Source organism: Diabrotica virgifera, chromosome 6 (genome assembly GCF_917563875.1).
Source record: "Diabrotica virgifera virgifera chromosome 6, PGI_DIABVI_V3a".
Classification (NCBI taxonomy): domain Eukaryota; kingdom Metazoa; phylum Arthropoda; class Insecta; order Coleoptera; family Chrysomelidae; genus Diabrotica; species Diabrotica virgifera.
This window is the reverse complement of record NC_065448.1, coordinates 78,484,996-78,506,347: the sequence shown is the minus strand read 5'-3', so window position 1 is coordinate 78,506,347 and position 21,352 is coordinate 78,484,996. Positions and strand designations below refer to the sequence as shown.

At 30.5% G+C, this 21,352-nt stretch overlaps 1 protein-coding gene across 1 annotated transcript in view; it reads left to right on the top strand.

Moving 5' to 3' along the window:
- The window catches only part of LOC126886102 (DNA-binding protein D-ETS-6-like), a 244,754-nt gene that overhangs the window by 2,457 nt on the left and 220,945 nt on the right, over positions 1-21,352 (top strand). The window lies entirely within an intron of this gene.

Sequence of the window (21,352 nt, the reverse complement as noted above, 5' to 3'; positions counted from 1 at the left end):
TAAGAAAACTAATAAGTATTTTTGAAAAATTTAAACGCAGAATGAAAGATTACATTATTACCGACGCCGACGGCCGAAAGTCCCTGAAAACTTCTGTAATATTTATTTTTATAAGATACAGGGGTCAAAAAACAAGAAAACATTTAGTGTGATTTTTAATTTCATATATCTACATATCTCATTCAAAAGAAACTTTTGTTTATTTTAAGGGACTTTCGGCCCTCGGTAACAATGTAATCTTTCATTCTGCGTCTAAATTTTTCAAAAATATTTATTAGTTTTCTCAGGATTCGGAAAACATGAATGCTTAAAAAGCATTGGTCCGAAATTTTGTGCATACGCTCTTGTGAAACTTCTTAAACTTTTTAAAGATGAATATTTGTAATATTAGTATGATACAATTGATCCAAAAGATGGCATAACCTAGACATCCAAAGTGAAAGTTATCCTCCAATATCAAATTGTTCTATATGGTCCACATATTGTTCAATAAAAAGTTTTTGAGGGTCCGGTTTGGGGGGAAATGGGGGAGAAGTCGGTAAATTAGTAGTTTTTTTACGTTTTTCGTCAATATTTCTAAAACTATGCTTTAACGTACACAATGTTCTATACAAAAATGTTCTACATAAAATTTAAAACAAAAAAGGTCCTATACCTAATTGTTATAAAATCAACGGTTCCAGAGTTACGGAGGGTGAAAAGTGGAGGTTTTCGATACTTTTTATATTTTTTTGGGCAATTGATGATGATTAATGATTTTGGGTGGTGAGGTTGACGTTTCTTCAAGGGCTTATCACTAACACACCATAGGCCACTGAAATAAATAGCAAATTTTATTTACAAAACACAATCCTGTTAAAGAAAATTTCTTTCATCAGTAATAATATTATAAATTGCCCCAGACATATAAAAAGTATCAAAAACCTCAATTTTTCACCCTCCGTAACTCTGGAACCGTTGATTTTATAATAATTATGTAACGGACCATTTCTGTTTTGAATTTTATGTAGAACATTTCTATATAGAACATTATTTATACTAAAGCATAGTTTTAGAAATATTGACGAAAAACGTAAAATAACTAATAATTTACCGACTTCTCCCCCATCTCCCCCCCAAACCGGACGCTCAAAATGGTGTAACTTTTTACTGAACAATATGTGGACCATATAGAACAATTTGGTGTTGGGGAAAACTTTTACTTTGGATGTTTAGGTTAGGCCTTTTTTTGGACCAATTATACTATACTACCTCCGTAACTTTGGAACCGTTCATTTTAGAAGGATTATGCATGGACCTTTTTTATTTCAAATTTAATGTAGAACATTTTTGTATAGAAGGTTCTTCATGCTAAACCGCAAAGTTTTAGAAATATTGAAGAAAAACGTAAAAACTACGAATTTACCGATTACTCTCCCCTCTCTCCCCCCCCCCTAAACCCGACGCTCAAAATGGTGTAACTTTTTTCTGAACATTATGTGGACCATATAAAACAATTTGGTGTTGAAGGATAACTTTCACTTTGGATGTCTGGTTTGGGTCTAGTTATACCATACTATATTGTCTTCATTCTCGCAAAGATTTTTTAACATTTTTGAAGCTATTTGTGCAATAATTAAGCAACAAATACTAAAATAACTTTATAAAATTCTCATTTTAAATAATTACGGATTAAGCTCGCACAACGTTTCTAAAAATGAAATTGTTCTTCTATAACCAAAGCTTAAATCTAAAATTACTTTAAATAATGATCAAATGTTATATTTGGTCGGTGCTGCTACATGGTACAGATAGCTGGACTCTGAAGAATGATACTGTCAATCGCCCAGAATCGTTTGAGCTTGTTCTCATGATAATTTTTCAGTGCGTCATTAATTATGACGTCATATACTGTATTGGGTGTGTCGAAACTTATTTCATGTAATTATTGACGAATCTGACAGATGCCCGAATCGTACTTAGCCATAGGTGAAAAGCTTGTGGAATTAAACTAATTAGTAATTTAGTAGATTTGATTTTTACACAATATGTTAACATGTAGGTATTTTTTATAAAGGGGAATAAAATTAAAAAGTAAACAATATTGTTAATTAAATTTATAAATATGGAAACATTAAAAAATGACACAAAACTATCCATAAATTGTGTTTTATCTTCTTCTCTAGGTGCTGTATCCGCTTCAAAAGTTGGTAATCATCAGAGCGATTTTTATTTCTGAAACCGCGGCTCTAAATAATTCATTGTTATTACATCCAAACCAGTTCCTAAGGTTCTTCAGCCATGAGTTACGTCTCCTTACTATGAATATTTTTCTTGCATAATGACCTGGAGTATAAACTAACTTCTAACGAATTAAATTCTAAACCAAAATACAAAACTAACTTTTAACGAACTAAATTCTAAAGCAAAACACAAAATAATGCACAAAAACGTTGTGAAACACAAGGGAAGTCGAATTCGAAATTTCAAAATGACAGGTACGCAAAATACTGACCTGAATAATAACCGTCACTGACTCTTTGACACTTCTAAAAAATGGCCAAAATGGACGAAGTTTTCGTCAAATGTTCGTAATACGTGTATTTGATTGGCTAGAAATAACGCGCATTCTAAATATCAACGAATCAAACGTAGGTTAGGAATAGACATCTTATGTATATAACCATTGTAATGCTGCATTATTTTTGTGTTTAATCACGGAGCTACCGCTTTTTCCGTCTCATCAAACTTAATGCATTAGAGAGAAATCGAAAAACTGTGACGCACTGAAAAATGATCATGAGAACAAGAATACCTAGAAAATTATCCGCAAAAATTGGTGAATCAACGACGGTTCACAGTTTCCAATTCACTACTGAAAAATTATAGATAAGACTTCTGAGATGCTACGTGTTCTCCGTATTATTCTATGCGTTGGATGCTTGGACATTAAAGAAAGATATTTGGAACAGATTAGAAGCCTTTGAGTTATGTACCTACAGAAGAATATTAAGAACAGGTTGGGTCATGATACTACGACAACCTGGTTGTCGTAGTATCATGAGGTTGGGTAGATAGAGGCACAAATGTCGAAATGGTGAGAAGAATGGGAAAATAAAGAGAGTACAATTTTAGAGTTAGAAAACTTCAATATATGGGATATTTCATAAGGGGCGAGCATTAGAACTTGCTGCAGTTAATAATACAAGGAAGAATACAGGGTAGGAGGAGTCGTGGAAGAAGACGAATCTCCTGGTTAAACAATTTGATAGCTTGGTTTAACTGCACCTCTGCTGATCTCTTTAGAGCAGCGGTGTCGAAAGTGCGAACTGCCATGATGATTGTCGACCTTCTTAGAGGAGGTGGCACAGGAATAAAAAGTAGACTTAAAAATTTAAATCCTCAATTTTTAAAAAACTAAGTATTAGTGAACTGTTAAAGCATCTTTTAAATGCGCGATTATCACAAGAGAAAAGTTCCGAATGCGATACGGCCGAGAAGCGTGAGTCATCTGAAGAGACTGTGCAAGAAGCTATGACTAAACATACTTTTTGTTCGGCTTTTGATACATTTTCTGTCGGTAATGTAAGTAGTCATGTAAGAAGTGAATTCAGTGTGAATTTATCTTCTAATCACTACACTAAACATGGAACAATGGACACAGAATGTGGTAAAAGTGACGACAATAACCAAAGTCGCCTGGATAAACCAGAAGTACAAAATTTTAAACCCGAAACTGATCAAGACTGTGATGAAGAAAGTTCCTGTTCCTTGGATTTCATTCTGCGGATCAAATCTCCATTTGATGGAAAAAAGGAACTTAAATGCGGGAACAATAACCAAAAATGTAGTGAAAACGTTTTTAGTGAATCTAGTGACAATAAATTGGATATTCAAGAACAATCTGAGAATATTGTTACTCCGGGTAGTTCAGTGTCCGACGTTGAAACTTTAAATAAAGAATCTACAGAAGATGGTGATAAACCAACAAATGATGTAGATGAAATGGTGTTAGTTCCTACTGATAAGTAATTAGACGATTAATATATAATCCATATCTAAACCAATTCCTTTAATTAACTTCTGGTACCTATATTTTTTTGCAGTAGTATACCTTGTCTTTCAAAAAAATACTATCTTCTACTACTTTTTTCCCTTTATAAATCTATGCTATCACATTCATCGTATTAGTTTAAACCATTTCATCTGTTTAGATTTCTCCTATCTATTTCCTTACTAGTCGGTACATCTACGTATTAGAAACATTTATTTAGGAATAGTGTATTGTACAACAAAAGAGAAAAAAGACATATTTCTCACGAGCGCAGAAGTTTGTTGCCGCAAATCAAGCGAAGGAGAAATATGTCGTTTTCTCACGTGTTGTACACTGTACTTCTTCTGTGGATGCGTTTTTGTCAAGAGTTCAAACTTCAAAATTAAATAATTTAGGTGCTTTTATGCAGATTATATACCAAAATTGAAATAAAACGCATATTATAAACATAAATATGTCGATATTTAATATTCTTAATATTTATATACCTTCATTTATTTAAAATTATAGTTACCAGTTATACTTGAAGAGTTTTGAAAGGAAATTCCTGGTGAGTTTTGATTTGACACATTTTATTTGACAAAAATATTTGGGTTTGTATTGTGCATGTTACCATGGAAACCGCGATTCTACGTATGGAACCCGGAGAAAAAATATTTCTCACTGCAATGGCCGACTTTTCTCACAGCCTGAGAAATTGTTCGTTTTGAATGTATGTAAGTAGTGAGAGAAGTTGTACATTCAAAACGAACAATTCTCCACGCAGTGAGAAAAGTCGGCCATTGAAGTGAGAAATATTTTTTCACGGGTTCTCCTACGGTCTTCTATAATATGATCGCCGTTTCCATGTAACATGCACAATACAAACACAATTAATGTTGTCAAATAAATGTGTTAAAGCAAAACGTACCCCAGGAATTACCTTTCAAAACTGTTCAAAAATCACTGTTAATTACAATTTTAAAAAATAAGGTATATAGGTAAATTTTAAAAATATTAAATACCTACATGTAAATGTATTTTATTTCAATTTATGCATATAATATACCTAAAAGCACCTAAATTATTTAATTTTGAAGGTTGAACTCTTGACAAAACCGCATCCATAGAAAAAGTACAGTGTACAACACATGAGAAAAGGACATATTTCTCCCTCGCTTGATTTGCGGCCCTCGCCTCGTGCCTCGGCTCGTGCCAACAAACTTCTGCGCTCGTGAGAAATATGTCTTTTTTCTCACTTGTTGTACAATATACTATTCTTTATTCATTGTTTAGCTCTATATTTTTGTTGAAATACAATTGCAGCTTTGCTTAACAATTGCAGATATTGAAACCCAGCTGAGCTACCTATATATTGTTGTTGTATTGTTATTGCACTTTGTATTTGTTGATATTGTACTTTTTCACTTTTCATTACTTTTAAGCAATATAACGTTGCTGAATGACAAATACCTTCCTATTTTTTTGTGTAGACATGATTTCTGTTTGTTTTTCACTGTGCTTCTTGTAAGTTGTCGTTACATCATTTTCATATATGACTGTTACAATCTTCTCTTTCTTACCCAATCCTTCACTGTGCATATCCGTCGTATATCTGTACTTCAATTTCTGTTCCAATCTTATTACCGATTTCTTAGGGTTTTCATCTCTGCTATTCTTTAATTCTTTTTTCTTTTAATGCTCTGTGTTTCAGGTCGTATTTCAGCCGCGTATATCATCATTGACAGTCTGATGACTGTCTTGTAAATTCTGCCTTTCATTTCTTACCGATTTTTTTATTTTTCAATATTGTTTCATTCAGGCATCTTGTGGCTCTATTTGCTCTATTTACTTGATCTTCCACTTCCGTTTCTTTCTCTCCGTCCAGCTCTAATTTACATCTTTTTTGGGAAAATTAACTTGTTAAATTTTTTGGCGGTTATATTAAATTGGTGCAGCATACGTTGTAAATCACTTTTACTTTTATTTTGAGAGATAAGTATTGCATCGTCTGCATAACAGATTATTTTAAGTTGTTTTTTTCGCATTTGGTGTGTTTTTTCGTTCTTATTTTTTATTATTTCAGCCATGATCAAGTTGAACAATAGATAACTCAGGGAATTTCTCTGTCTTATACCTAGGGCTTACAACAGTGGCGTAGCCAGGAATTGGCTTTGGGGGGCCCACCGGGGGTCCGGGGTTTCAAATTTTTTTGAAAATTAGACCTTGAAATAGGCGTTTGGGACTCATTTAAGAATCAAAATCTTAGGTTACAAATAACTTTATTATATTTATTTTATAATGCATCATTTCTACCTTATTTTCACCCTCGTTTCCCTCTATATTTTATTTTTAATTTTAATTTTATTTTCACATAATTTTCAAACAATAATTTGGCATCATATCATTATTTACTTCACAACATATTAACTTTCACTTATCGTTTTCTTATTTACAGTTCACAGTACTTTCTCTTAAATAATACATCCATTTAGTACTTTAATCTCAATTCCGTTAAACCATAGTATTTACTTAGTTGTGTTTTATTCACCCTATTATATCTACTTGAAATTAGACAACCAGTTATACTGTTACATTATGACTATCAACTATATTACATTTCATTATAGCCAAATTCCAGATTTATTCACTAATTCTTTTACCTTATAATTATTATCTAATAATTTTCTTTTTATTTTATTTTTATTTTTCTTCAGTTTATTTTTCTTTTTCTTTTTGTTCTTCTTTTTACCAAGTGACGTCATTACCTGTTGGCAAAATTTTCGCTTTCACCGCCATGAAATTTTCATAAATAATTTCATGTGACTATTAATTTAAATTGTTTATTTTTACTCATTTATTTAATATCTAATTAAATTCATTCAGTTAAGTAAAAATATTTTTTATATTTTTTGCATTTCTAAAATACAATATAAGTTATATTGTATTTTAGAAATGCATATATCAGAAATGAGTTATATTATATAACTACATACACATAAAATTCCCTAGAAGGTCTTGTCAATATCCGTTCAATGTCATATTTTAGTCTGTCAGTTTGAGGCCAAGATGAAGACCACTTTGTAATACCGTTGCAATTTAATTTCTTGTGACATCGACTTATTGTCGACATTTTTGTAGCCTAAATGGCATAATTATTATTACATTAAGGTCTTTTGACCTAAATATGTAGCTAGTTCCAACTACTTTGGATCTGAAGTAAGTAACCACATGTTGTAATTTTCCTAACTTTCAGACAGTCAAATTTCATCTTGGCTTTTTTAATACAGTGGTTTGCTTATTTTAGGTTTCTACCACCTGATGATGGACTGATTGGTCCGAAAACGTTTGTGATTTTATCCATCTTGGATCATTTTTAGAAAAAAATTTTTAATAAATTATATACCACCTACCTACATGTGAGGTTTTTACTTCATTAGTAAACTTTATTATAGTTTTCAATTCCTCTCGAAAAGGAAAAATCAACGACATTTTATTTTGTTGAATAAAACTTTAGGAAAGATGTAAAGTTGTATGTTAATGATCCTTGAGTCATAATTTGATTGATGCTCTGTCATACTGTATACTCTACCACTTTCTTATTGAAAAATACTCATATTTTAACAGATCAAAACCCATAAATATTACAAGTAATGTTCATAGAAAGGTTTCAAAACTCAATACAATTTTTTATCCGTTCATAACATTTATTATGTGCACAAAATTAGTAAGTTTACTTTCAATACAATCCTGAATTGGTAATACATATGAAGATGTGCCCTACTAATGGAACTGCAACCTTCTTGGAGTTCTTGTGTATTGGCAGATGATTTCTTCTGTCTTCACTTGCAAATCTCGATGTATGGATAAGAGTGCAAGGGAAGTGAGCCTTTCTTCACCTATTGAATTTCTTAAATAGGTCTTCAGTCTTTTCAGTGTTGAAAATGATCTGGAAAATTAAAAAAAGCTGGAATCTTTTGAACTTTAAAGTGAGGTAATGAGTAATATTATTGACAAGCTGTCTAGTATTATTAAAAATTGTTACAACTTCAATAAATTACAATGAAGAAAACATATTACTAGAACAACTAAAAAGAACGATATTAACTATTTATAGTTCAAAGTAAACTCATCAAAGTTTATATCTTTCGGTCAGTGAAGATGATATTTCGTCAATATACGGGTAAAATATAGATCTTCTGTAATACTCCTCTGGGTTGTTGGCTTCTACGTTCGATCTAAATCTTTGTGTGCCTACGACTCTCGGGGTTTTTGGTTTGATACCAAGTTTCTCTCCCATATCTTCAGCTCTTCTATACAGTTGTAAGAACTCTTTGTCGCCTTCTTTTCTCATTTCGGAAAATCTTTGTTGTACCTCTTGAACCGGTACCTTTGTTGTACCGGTACTTCTTGAGGTCGGGAATTTACTCCTCCGTCCGTACTCAATCTCGGTTTTTTTAGAAATGCGTCCATTTTATTTATTTAATATGAATATAAATTATCATCACAGTTCACAGCAAGCATTAGACTGAACACTAAAACACTTCACGATGTAGGCATATGAATAATTACGTTTTCAACTGTCGAGTCGAGTCGGTGCGTCCTAACCTCAAAACAAACCAGAAAGGCGTGAGAGGGCGTGAGAGCGAAAAAATCTTTGCAGCCTAGTGGCTGCTGACAGTCGGTGCCATGAACAGTGTTGCCAACCTTTACCTTCTAGAGAAGAAAATATACCCAGCTCCATCGCAAAAATATAAAGGTTTGTAATGTTATTACAGGGTATTTACAAAGTTATAACCAATTTTGTATGAAAATCGTAACAAGTTCAACTCCCTGTATAAATAAAAATAAGCACAACAGCAATGGTTTAATAATGCCATATTTTTTTATTTATTGTCAAAATTTTTATGAATTATTGATATTGCTAATTTTCTTTATATCAAATACAGGGTGAGTCAAAACGCAAGTACATTATTTTCTCAGTAATGTTAAATGGAACACCCTGTATTTTATATCATTATTGAAAAGTAACATTAACGTACTTTAATTTTTATATATCATTCCCTATGCCCAAATTCATTAGTTTTCGAGATATTTTCATTTTTCAGAGCAAACTATTTTAGGTGTTTAAATTTATCTAAATTTTAAGTAAGCCATGACTGAATTGACAATTGAAGATTACCGATTATCAATACGGTAATCAATGTAACACTGTAGCAAATAAAGAAATAAAAATAATTTATTAGTAATACATTTTACAAAAAAAACACAAACACAAAATACCATATTTTGTGAAGACAATTAAACACTACTTTTGTATGTAAATGTAACAATGTAACAAATAAAGAATGAAACATAATTTATCAGTAATACATTTTGCAACAAAACATGTTTTAAAAAATTAGAAGCTACTTTTAATAAAATATTTTTAATATTTAATTACATAAGGTGTTCAAAATTATCTCCTAACACATTTATGAACGCCTAAAAACGATCAGTGAATGAGCTACTTACTCTAGGGAGCATTTGTAAATTAACACATCGAAATACACTTTCTATTCTATTTTTCATCTCATCCCTGCCTTGTTGTTGGAGGTATTTTATAAACTTCATTATTAACGTAACCCCAAAAAAATCAGTCCAGTTTATTAAATTCTGGTGATTTGGGTGGCCACGCTACTGGTCCATTGAAAAAATGAAAATATCTCAAAAACTAATAAATTTACTTGTGATCCATTTAAAATTACTGAGAAAATAATGTACTTGCGTTTTGACTCACCCTGTATTTGATTTAAAGAAAATTAGCAATATCGACCATTCTTGAAAATTTTGACAATACGTTAAAAAATATGGCATTAATAAACCATTGTTGTTTTGCTTATTTTTATTTATACAGGGAGTTGAACTTGTTACGATTTTCATATAAAATTGGTTATATCTTTGTAAATACCCTGTATAACATAACAAACCTTTATATTTTTGTGATGGAAAAGTTAACAGGATTTCGAATTTAAAATAAAATATAGGGTGTTCTATTAAAAAAAAACATAAGTTTGGTCTGCCACTGTGTTATCGAACACCCTGTAACATTCTAACTAATTTTGTAATGTGAAGCTCAAAGGTGGCTAAAATTTTTGTTATTAACTTTTATTGCCATCTATTACTATAGCGGAGCTATTGAGCTTTACCCTACTAATCAATCACCCTGTATATGATCTGTAAGTTTTATCGATTCAGCGTGTTTATTTTTAAAAAAATTTGGTTTTAAAGTAAAAGTTTTAATTTTGAAAATAATTCTTTTTTTTCAACATAACTTAAAAATTATTAAAAGTACCAAAAATCTCAAACCGTAAAAAAAGTCGGCTTTGCTTTTCTGAATATCATATATTTTTTTGTTTTTCTGTAAGACACATATTAGTTAAGATTTGGTGTTTCTAAATTTGCATAAACTCGTGATTAGTGACTCGTTCAAGCCCTTTTAACTACAGCTCTTTAAAAAATAAGGACTTTGAATCGATGAAACTTACAGATAATATAAACAATATATACACCAGTAAAGCAACTTGTGAAGTGGTAACGATTAAGTTTATTTAAGATGCTAATTAGGAGGTGATTTTTCCGATTTTTTTTACCAAAAAAAGGACCAACTTTATTTTGAGCCTAACTTGTTTACTTGTGATGCTAGAATTTTTTTTATAAAACAGAAATAAAGCTTTTTTTCTATGGATGCTATACAATGTGCAAATTCTCTCACTACTTACATACATTAAAAACAAATAATTTCGCAACCAGTGAGAAAAGTCGGCCATTGCAGTGAGAAGTATTTTTTCTCACGGGTTCTCCTACGGTTTTCCGTACATATGATCACCGTTTCCATGGTAACATGCACAATACAAACACAATTTATTAATATATATTGTCAAATAAAATGTCTTGAAGCAAAACTTACCAGGAATTACCTTCAAAACTGTTCAAATATATAATATATCTGTTAATTATTAGAATTTTAAATAAATAACGTATATAAATTTTAAGAATATTTAATACCTACATGTAATATGTACTTCATTTCAAGTTATGCGTATAATACGTGTAATACCTAAAAGCACCCAAATTATTTAATTTTGAAGTTTGAACTCTTGACAAAACCGCATTCATAGAAAAAGTACAGTGTACAAAACGTACAACACATGAGAAAATTACATATTTCTCCCTCGCTTGATTTGCGCCTCGGCTCGTGCCAACAAACTTCTGCGCTCCTGAGAAATATGTCTTTTTTCTCACTTGTTGTACAATATACTGTTTCTAAACACTTTAAAAAAGTTGTAATGAGTTTTCCCCAAAAAATGCTTTATTTTTTGGATATTTCACGTTAAAATTTTCGATTAGGAATTTGACGAATATGAAGCTATTTTTCATTAACTATAACTATGCTTCTACTAGGTAGGTAGAGAGATCTAGTACATACATACAACATTTTTTTCACTTTTCTACAGGCTATAAATAACTTAAAATGTATTGACTTGGTGAAAAAACTCTATAGAACAAAAGTTGTTTAAAATTAGTTAGTTTATCCACTTCCGTACGTACCTATTTTGGACGTATATCTTTTCACCCCGAGAAGGGGTGAAACTCACCCCCAGGGCAAAAGCACACATCAGCACATCATATTTTTTTCTTTGACTTGTTAGCTATATGTATGCCAAATTTCATGTCAATCCAAGCGGTTCTTTAAAATTTAGAGGTTTTGCAATATTTTACCGTTAAGGGGAACGGAGCAAAATGCAAAATTTTGACTCATGTCAAAATTTTCAATGTGTTTTAAATGCATTAATTTTTTCGAATTCTGAGAAAACTAATCAATATTTTTGAAAAATTTAAGCGCAGAATGGCGTTTACATTATTACCGTGGGTCGAAAGTCCCTGAAAACTTCTATAATGTTTAAGGGGTGAAAATAAAAGAGAAAATTTAATGTGATTTTTAATTGCAAATATTTTATTCAAAAGAAACTTTTTATTCCTTCTAAGGGACTTTCGGCCCTAGGTAATAAAGTAGTTTTTCATTCTGCGTTTAAAGTTTTCAAAAATGCTTATTAATTTTCTCAGGATTCGAAAAACGCATTGAAACTTTTGACATGCTTCAAAATTTTGCATTTTGATATGAGTAAGTGGCCGGCAAAAGCCGGCCACTCACGATACTGCGACGTCGTTCGATAAAATCTTCGATTATATCAATTCTGCAGTACTGCAGTAATAGTCTGGGCTGATTATCGGAGAATAGGCCATTTTTGGGAAAAGTTATTTACCAGCAATTTTATTGCTGGAATCGAAGCTTATGATTATATATATTAATAATATATATATATGTAAAGTCCGCAGATAGTGTGCTACTTTTTTTATTAACAAAATGGCGCCCACAAATCGTGTTTTTTTCAATTTTTACTCCATAACTCCGAACATTTTAACTTTTACACCAAAAACATCCTAATACAAATTCACCGAAATTAAATTATGCATAAAGACATGTTTTTCCCGATCTGCTCCGACGAAAATTTTTCTCGGAAAATGCGGGTTTTCCCAACAAAATCTTTAAATTTCAAATAAAGTTTTAGATAAGTAATTATCTACCAATAATTAAATAACTCGGTGACATAAAAGCTTTCTTGGTTTAGATTATAGTTCCAGAAGCCGGTGAAAATTAAACGAATATTTTAGCAAAAATTCAATTGTTAATTAATAGTTTACGGTCGCAATAATAACCAAAATAATTATGATACACTGATCAAACTTTGAAATCTTATAAAGATGAGATGTCTATTTAATATTTTGTAGACAAAATATAAATTTTTAATTTTTTTGAATAATCTTTAAATGTTAAAAAAATAGTTATAAACAAATTACCGTTTCTCAGAAAGTTTTTATTATATTCTAATTTAAAAAAATAGGTAAAATGCGTATTTCAAAGACCTTGAAAATCAATGCTTTAAAACTTTTTTGAAACCATATGCAAAAAGTTATGAAACACCAAAATAAACATACGATTACTACGTTGTTTATAATTTTTTTTAATTCTTTCAAAGCGTAAAAGTGAGTTTAAAGTATAAGCTAATTACTTACAAAAATATCGATTATTAGTTTAATGGTTATATTTTAATTAAAGATTATAAATATTTTTTTTTGTAATTTACACGCGCGAAAGTAGACTAATACAGTATCGTAGCTAAAATTTTCACTCGAAGCGACGAACGCCGCGCGACGTACAGTAGTTAATAAATAAAATTAAGTATTATAACCCGTCTCCGGATCTGTATCAAGCTTACTTTCGCGCTAAAAATTACAAAAAAAAAACATTTTTAATCTTTGATTAAAATATAACCATTGAACTAATGTTTGATATTTTTTGAGAGTAATTAGTCTGTACCATAAACTCACTTTCAAGCTTTGAAAAAATTAAAACAAATTATAAACAACGGAATAATCGTATGTTTATTTTGCTGTTTCATAACTTTTTTGCAAATGGTTGGAAACATTTTTTAAAGCATTCATTTTCAAGACCTTTGAAATACACATTTTAAGTATTTTTTAAAATTATAATATAATAAACAATTTCTAAAAAATGTTAATTTGTTTATAACTATTTTTTAAAACATTTAAAGATTATGCAAAAAAATGAAAAATTTATATTTTGTCGACAAAATAATAAATAAGCATCACATTATATTCTTTCTAAGTTTGATCAATGTCTCATGATTGTTTTGGTTGTTATTGCGACTGTAAATTGTTAATTAACAATTGAATTGTTGCTAAAATATCCGTTTAATTTTTACCGGCTTCTGCAGTTATAATCTATACCAAGAAGGCTTTTATTTCACCAAGTTATTTAATTATTGATAAATAATTACTTGCCCAAAAAATTTATTTGAAAATTCGAGATTTTGTTGGGAAAACCCACATTTTCTGAGGAAAATTTTCGTCGGAGGAAATCGGAAAAAACATGCCTCTATGTAGAATTAAATTGGGGTGAATTTATATTTGAGTGTTTTTGGTGTAAAGTTAAAATCTTCGGAGTTATAGACCAATAATTGAAAAAAAAACACGATTTGGGGGCGCCATTTTGTTAATAAAAAAAGTAGCACACTATCTGCGGACTTTGCATACCTATATTATTAATATATAGGATCATAATATTCGATTCCAGCAATAAAATTGCTGGTAAATAACCTTTCTTTGTACATTACTAATTAGACCAGCGTATTATAACTATTTTTTTTCAAAATTTAAAGATTATGCAAAAAAACGAAAAATTTATATTTTGTCGATAAAATATTAAATAAGCATCTCATCTTTATAATCTTTATAAGTTTGATCAATGTATCATGATTATTTTGATTATTATTGCGATCGTAAATTGTTAATTAACAATTGAATTGTTGCTAAAATATTCGTTTAATTTTCACCGGCTTCTGGAATTACAATCTATACCAAGAAAGCTTTGATGTCATTAAGTTATTTAATTATTGATTAATAATTACTTACCTAAAACTTTATTTGAAAATTAGAGACTCAACGCATTTTCCGAGGAAAATTTTCGTCGGAACAAATCGAGAAAAACACATCTCTATGCAGAATTTAATTGCGGTGAATTTTTATTTGGGTGTTTTTGTTGTAAAGTTAAAATCTTCGGAGTTATAGAGCAATAATTGAAAAACAAACGATTGGTCGGCGCCATTTTTTTTATAAAAAAAGTAGCACACTATCTGCGGACTTTGCATACCTATATTATTAATATATAGGATCTTATAATTCAATTCCAGCAATAAAATTGCTGGTAAATAACTTTTCCATGAATTTTGCTAATTAGCCCAGAGTATAAGTATAGAAACCAGTTTCTTTGTGGCAAAATTGTAACGATTTTGTTGGATGAACGGCCACACACGATTAAAATTTTTGCCAATTCCTCGTATTCGACAAAATTGAACGATGCCGTAGTATCGTGAGTGGCAGGCTTAATGCTTCAAACTCCAAGTTGAAAGGTCCGGTATCGATGTTAAATCTTGCTTTACAAGACTTTGTTCTTTGAAACCATTTATTTTTGATATAGACAGATATTTTCGATTTTTTAATAATAAAATATAATAAACAGCAACAACTTCTTCCAAAAAAGTCATCATGTTGCCTCGATAAGTTTTAGTAATATCACTTAGGTAATTTCTAATTATTATAATATGGGTTTTTTGTTTACTGCATGAAACTTGTGGTTGAGACTTTAAATTAATGTCGTAACTAAATAATCTTTTCTGCTAATCGAAATGATTTTTAATTGTTATTTTGTTATGTAGATTGATTCTCAGCTTATTTTTTTTGTGATTATAAACATGACAGAAAGCTCAAAATAAGCACGAAATTTTGTAAATAGTTATTTTCCTAACTAGTGCGGGAAGTCATACTTTTCCGCACGCGATTGCAGTTTGCCGAACGACGCGAAGCGGAGTTCGGCAAGCAGTCGAGTGCGGAAAAGAGACTTTCCGCAAGAGTTAGGAACAATATTTTTTCTACGAGCCTTTAAAAAATGGCCAAATCTTAATCAATTAAGATGACCGTTACTACGGAGGACGGAGGATGAAGAGGTAGAACTACCGGCTGCTTTCACCACCTCAGAAATCTGTTATCATCCGCCATTAATTTGCACAATGCAACCAGTTGTACGTTCAATATAAACATTGTAAATAATGAATAGATATAATTAATATTACATATTTTGTATTTGATAATAATAAAATTATTAAAAAGTTGACTTTATATTAAACTTAGGTACCTAATATTTAGTAATTTTGAGTTATACGTTATCTTAGAACTAAAAGCGACCGTAGCGTAACAGCATAAGCGCTGGCCTCATACGCCAGTGCACGTGGGTTCGAGCCCAGCCAAATATAAACAAGCAATTTTTTATTTCTAAAAATGATACGAGCCGTCTCACCGTGCTTCGGAGAGCACGTTATGCCGTCGGTCCCCCTGGACTAGTGTACATCGACACTAGTTACTTGAAACAGGGTTAAATATGTAAATGGCGCCGGAACAATCCGAAAGGATCTCTCCGGCAAAAATGTCATAAAATATTATTATTATTATTATTCGAACTAAGACATGCGAAGCAATTGGGCATTAAAAGTACAACATGTATGTAAATTCAGTGCGAAAAAATAATGCGGAAAAGTAAAATTTTTCAAACTAAAACGCGTGATGAAAAGTAGACTTTTTGCGCGCTCGTAGAAAAAATACTTAACATATTTAGATATAAAAAATTTGAATCAAACCTATTAACGTATTAACATTTTTTTATTTAATAAACATTAGTACGAAAGTAATTTGATACGTATTACCTATATTATTTTTTATAACACTTTTTTATCATTCCTTTCAATCAGCATAAAAACAATTAACCATACCATGTTTTTCAAAATTTTCCTATACGAATTTTTGTCTCCTGTCTGTACATATTTTATAAGTAGAAACAGTTCCTTCGATATTCACAGAAGTTATTGGCGTAGAAGACTACAGATGCTGAATGACTAGAATATTCTCCAATTAAATTAGATGCGCTTAATTTTTTATGTGCCAAATTTAAAAAAAAATCGAAAACTTTTCTTTTTTGCACTCGTATTTTTGCCTACAACTCTAGAGATATTGGTTTACAAAAAAAACATATACGAGAAAAAAGTTTCGTTTTTAAATTTTAAATATTTAACGAGAACGTGTATGTATCGATCTGTAAATTGGTGCCGAAATTTGTAATTATTACTGTAAATACTAGTTACTAGTAAATAATAGTGACTAATAACAATTGTGTTACGTGTTAATCATCAAGAACAAGCTGTAACTTTGGTCAGTAAGATATGTTTTACTTAATAATCTTCCAACTTAAACACATTCAGTGTCAAACTGTCAATAGTTTTTTACTGTTGCTATCCCGTTCCAACGGACGCCAACGGTTAGGTAACCAGTATTGCAGTGATGTATCCAAGGTTATCACTTATATCCAGACATCCAAGGCGTTAATATAAACAAATTCAAGTTACTTTTGACTACATGAGTAACAATTTAAATCAATGTTCCCCCACTGTTAGCAACACCATGTCTGGATCCAATTTTTCCAGTAATCTTACTAGTTCTTATGCAACTGCTACTATGACTAAACAACGTCCGAAGTATCCCAAGAAGACCAAAGCAATTTTATAATTAGTTGTACGTCTCTATAGTATCCAATGATTGTATGATATATCCAATTTTTTTTCTTCATAATTTTCACCTAATGTTTATTTAAGATTTAGAAATTAACTGTTATAATATTTAGTTTTAAGTCCTTACTGTAATTAATTATTGTATAACCAATATTGTTTGTGTCAATGGCCATTGCTGCCGAGGCACATAAATTTAAATAAAAAAAAATTAACATTTAGGCTATTGATTATGTTCAAAATAAGAGAGCTAAAAGGAACTACAACGTTAACGGGATTTTATTGCCTGATATGGTCAGTGGACCTCTATATTTGAAAAAACCGCGGAGTGCTACTATTTAAATAGGTGCGTTTTTGAGAAAGGGGCGAATTACTCCCTAGGCTCAGGGTGAATTAGGGTGAGTTCTATGCACATTTAGTGCAAACACGTATACAGGAAAATTGTTCCAGGTTAAACCTACTATCGAAATATCAGATACTAGAGTCAAAAATATTTTTATTTACAAAAATATATTCAAAAGAAAAGCAAGAAAAAAACACCAAAGAAATCAATTTTGTTTTTTGCCCCATAACTTTTTTCCTTAGTGATATAGGTATAGGTATTGCTTCAGCGAAAAATAACTCCAGTCCTTTATCTTTAAAATGACGTTTAGTAGAAGTCACTAGGATTTATTTTTCCTGAAATAGGATTTTTCAAAGTTCGCCGCTCACAGCATTTTTAGGGCAATTTTCCCCATTATTTCGCAAACATTGTTCTGTAACTTTTTTCTACGCGTTTCTAGGTAAATGTAATGGTCCATTTAAGTACTTAAGTAATTGGTAAGGTACATTTAGTAGAAATAGAAGGCAATTACCTTTAAAATAGTCTATTGTATAAGGCTGTGCGACTATTTTTAAGCAAGTTATGCTTTTTCAAGATTTTATACTTTTAATGATTTTTTATATTTTTTATGATTATTGTTTAAATTTCTTATTATGACTTCTTTTGTTGTACATTTAGGTATATACATTGTGCAATAAAAAAAGCTTATTTTCTTTACTTTAAAATGGTGTATTGCAAAAAATTCTAGGACTATTTTTAAACAAGATATCCGTAGGATATCCAAGGGTATCCGTAATTTGACAAAAAATTTTAAATTTTTTTCAATTAGAAGAATATAGTTGCATATTGTAACATAATTTTTAATTCCAAATAACTTTTTTTAATAACACTTTTCGATATTGTGAAATATAAAGGTACTTCACTCTTGAGCGAAATTCATATTTTTTAACATACCTCTAGATTATGCAGAGCATTTTATAAAGAATAATTTTTTTTTCATAAAGTAAGTAAGTAACTAAATAAGGTATGCTTTATTGTCAAAAAATTTTACCAATTTGTGGACAAAGCTTATACAAAATAAGAAAATACAATAAAAAGCAAAAAATAATAAAAAACTACAAACAAAACAAAAACAGAAACAGACACCAAGTAAATGGCGTGAGTTATACTACTTAATATAATTTTATAGTTATTAAGTACACATTAAAAAATTAAAAATTTTGCAAACAATATGTATACAACGTCAGAGCAAAAAGAAGGCGAACAAGGAAAAGGGAAAGGGAAAGTAAATCAAAAGTTCTATGCCGCTGCAAATATGTACAAAAGTACTCGAAAGTAATAATCCTGCAAGTCAATTTGCTGAATTCAAATCGTTTATAAAAAAGTCATTCACTGTATAAAAAGCTCTCTCTAGCAAATAAGCTTTCAAGGCCTTGCGAAAAGCGGGAAATGCTGTAATAGATTTGATGTTAGATGGCAGGTGATTGTGCATTTTTCTCGAATTGTATAGTATAGAGCACTTTACCAGCTCAGACCGTGGGGTTGGCAGATAAAGATTATGCTCCACGTTTCTAATGGGACAGTTGTGAGTGGGTCTCTCTGGACCTTCTGATGCATGTTTGCGGATTAAACAAACGGATTCAAAAACAAACAAAGAAGGAAGAGTTAATATTTTAAATTTTTGAAAGAATTCTTGGCAATGAACTCTGCTAATGAGTCTCAGGGAGTAACGAAGAGCTCTCTTTTGTAGTTTAAAAATACGCTTAAATTGAGTCGCACAACACGTACCCCAGAATGGAAGGGCATACCGAAGATGAGACTCAAAAAGGGCATAATAAACGGTCCTAGATGTTGACAAATTCATTTCCGTAGCAACTGATCTTAGCGCAAAACAAGCAGAAATTAATTTTTTGTGTAAGGCATTAATGTGCAAGTTCCATTTTAGAGACTTATCCACAATAAGCCCTAAGAACTTCACCGATTCAACTACCTCTAGACTGTTGTTATTAAGTACTAAAGGTTGCATCATACTGTTGTAAGGTAGGACTTTGGTTTTAGAAACGTTAAATAACAGGAGATTCGAATTGCACCACGATTTAATGGTAACTAGGTCTGTAGCTATGGTATTGCGAAGATCCATAATATCCGTGTTACTCCAAGTAATACTAGTATCATCTGCAAAGAGACATATTTTACCTTTAATGTTCAGACTAGAGATATCATTTATGTATATCAGAAACAATATAGGGCCTAGAACTGAACCCTGAGGTACCCCACATTCTAATGGCATGCAAGAAGACGTCTTCGTGTCAACTTCGTGTAACAAAGTTAATAATAAAAAAGTTTCCATATGGTTCCAGCTTAGTGGGACCTGTGGCATGTGTATATGTCACATTTTGAGAACGCATATCTTGTTTAAAAATAGTCCTAGAATTTTTTACAATACACCATTTTAAAATAAAGAAAATACGCTTTCTTTTTTTACAGTGTATAAGTATACCTAAATATAAAATAAAAAAAGTTATAATGGGAAATTTAAAAATAATCGAAAAATTGACTTTTCTTCCTACTAAATGAACCATTGCATATACCTAAAGCTCCGTAGAAAAGATTTATAGAACAATGTTTGCGAAGTAACAAGGAAAATGGGTCAAAATCGCTGTGAGTAGCTAAGTTTGAAAAATCATAGTTTGGAAACTATACATTTTAAAGATGAAGGATGGAGGTTTTTTTCTGTGAAGCAATACCTACACCTATATCCCCATGAAAAAAGTTATGGGACAAAAAACAAAATTGCTATCTTTCGTGTTGTTTTCTTGCTTTTCTTTTGAATATATTTTTGCAAAAAAAATATTTTTCACTTTGAAATGTGATATTTCAATAGTAAATTTAACCTTGAACAATTTTCTTGTAGACGCGTTTGTACCAAAAGTGCATAGAACTCACCCTAATTCGCCCTGTACCTAGGGACTAATCCACTCCTTTCTCAAAAACGCACCTCTTTAAATGGTAGCACTCCGCGGTTTTTTCATATTGAGAGGTCTATTGACTATATTAAACAATAAAACCCCATTAACGTTTTAGTTCCTTTTTATAACACATAATCAATAGCCTAAATCTAGAAAATGAAAATTCAATTTTTATTGCTTAAAAAATAGCAATAATTGGAAAAAAAGTGCAAATCATGGATTTTTTCCTTTAAGTTTTTTCTAACCCTTAAACATAACATACATCCTTCATATTTCGCTTATAGTCTAATAAAATAAAAAAAAGTCAAAATGTAAATTCGTACAGGTTAAAACAAATTTTATGTCAAAGTTAAGGTGGGTACAAAAGATATTTTCAAGAAAGTATCCAAATCATACAAGGGGATCATTGTTTAAATATTTAAAAAGTGGTCATTCTTGCAAAAAAAAATACTTTTTTAACTGCTGAGGTAATCCACTTATCGATGAAGGTCTATGGGATTTTTTTCTGCAAAAATGAAGAGAAAATCTTTCATATAAGACTTACTAGATTAAATTTGACCCCCTATTTATTTAAATAATTGTATATAAAACTTTAAAAACAAATTTGAAAAAAAATATTTTTAGCGTTTTAGATAAGCACTATAAAATATCTTTTTTTACAGACTAAGTTGCACTATGTTACCTGTATTAAACAAAAAAAAAATTGGTCAAAAAATATTTAATATGTTTTGAGATATTGAATTTGTTTATTAAATGTTATTATATTTTCAATTGAAAAAACGCGGTTGTTGTCAAAGAAGTATTCACCTGCTTA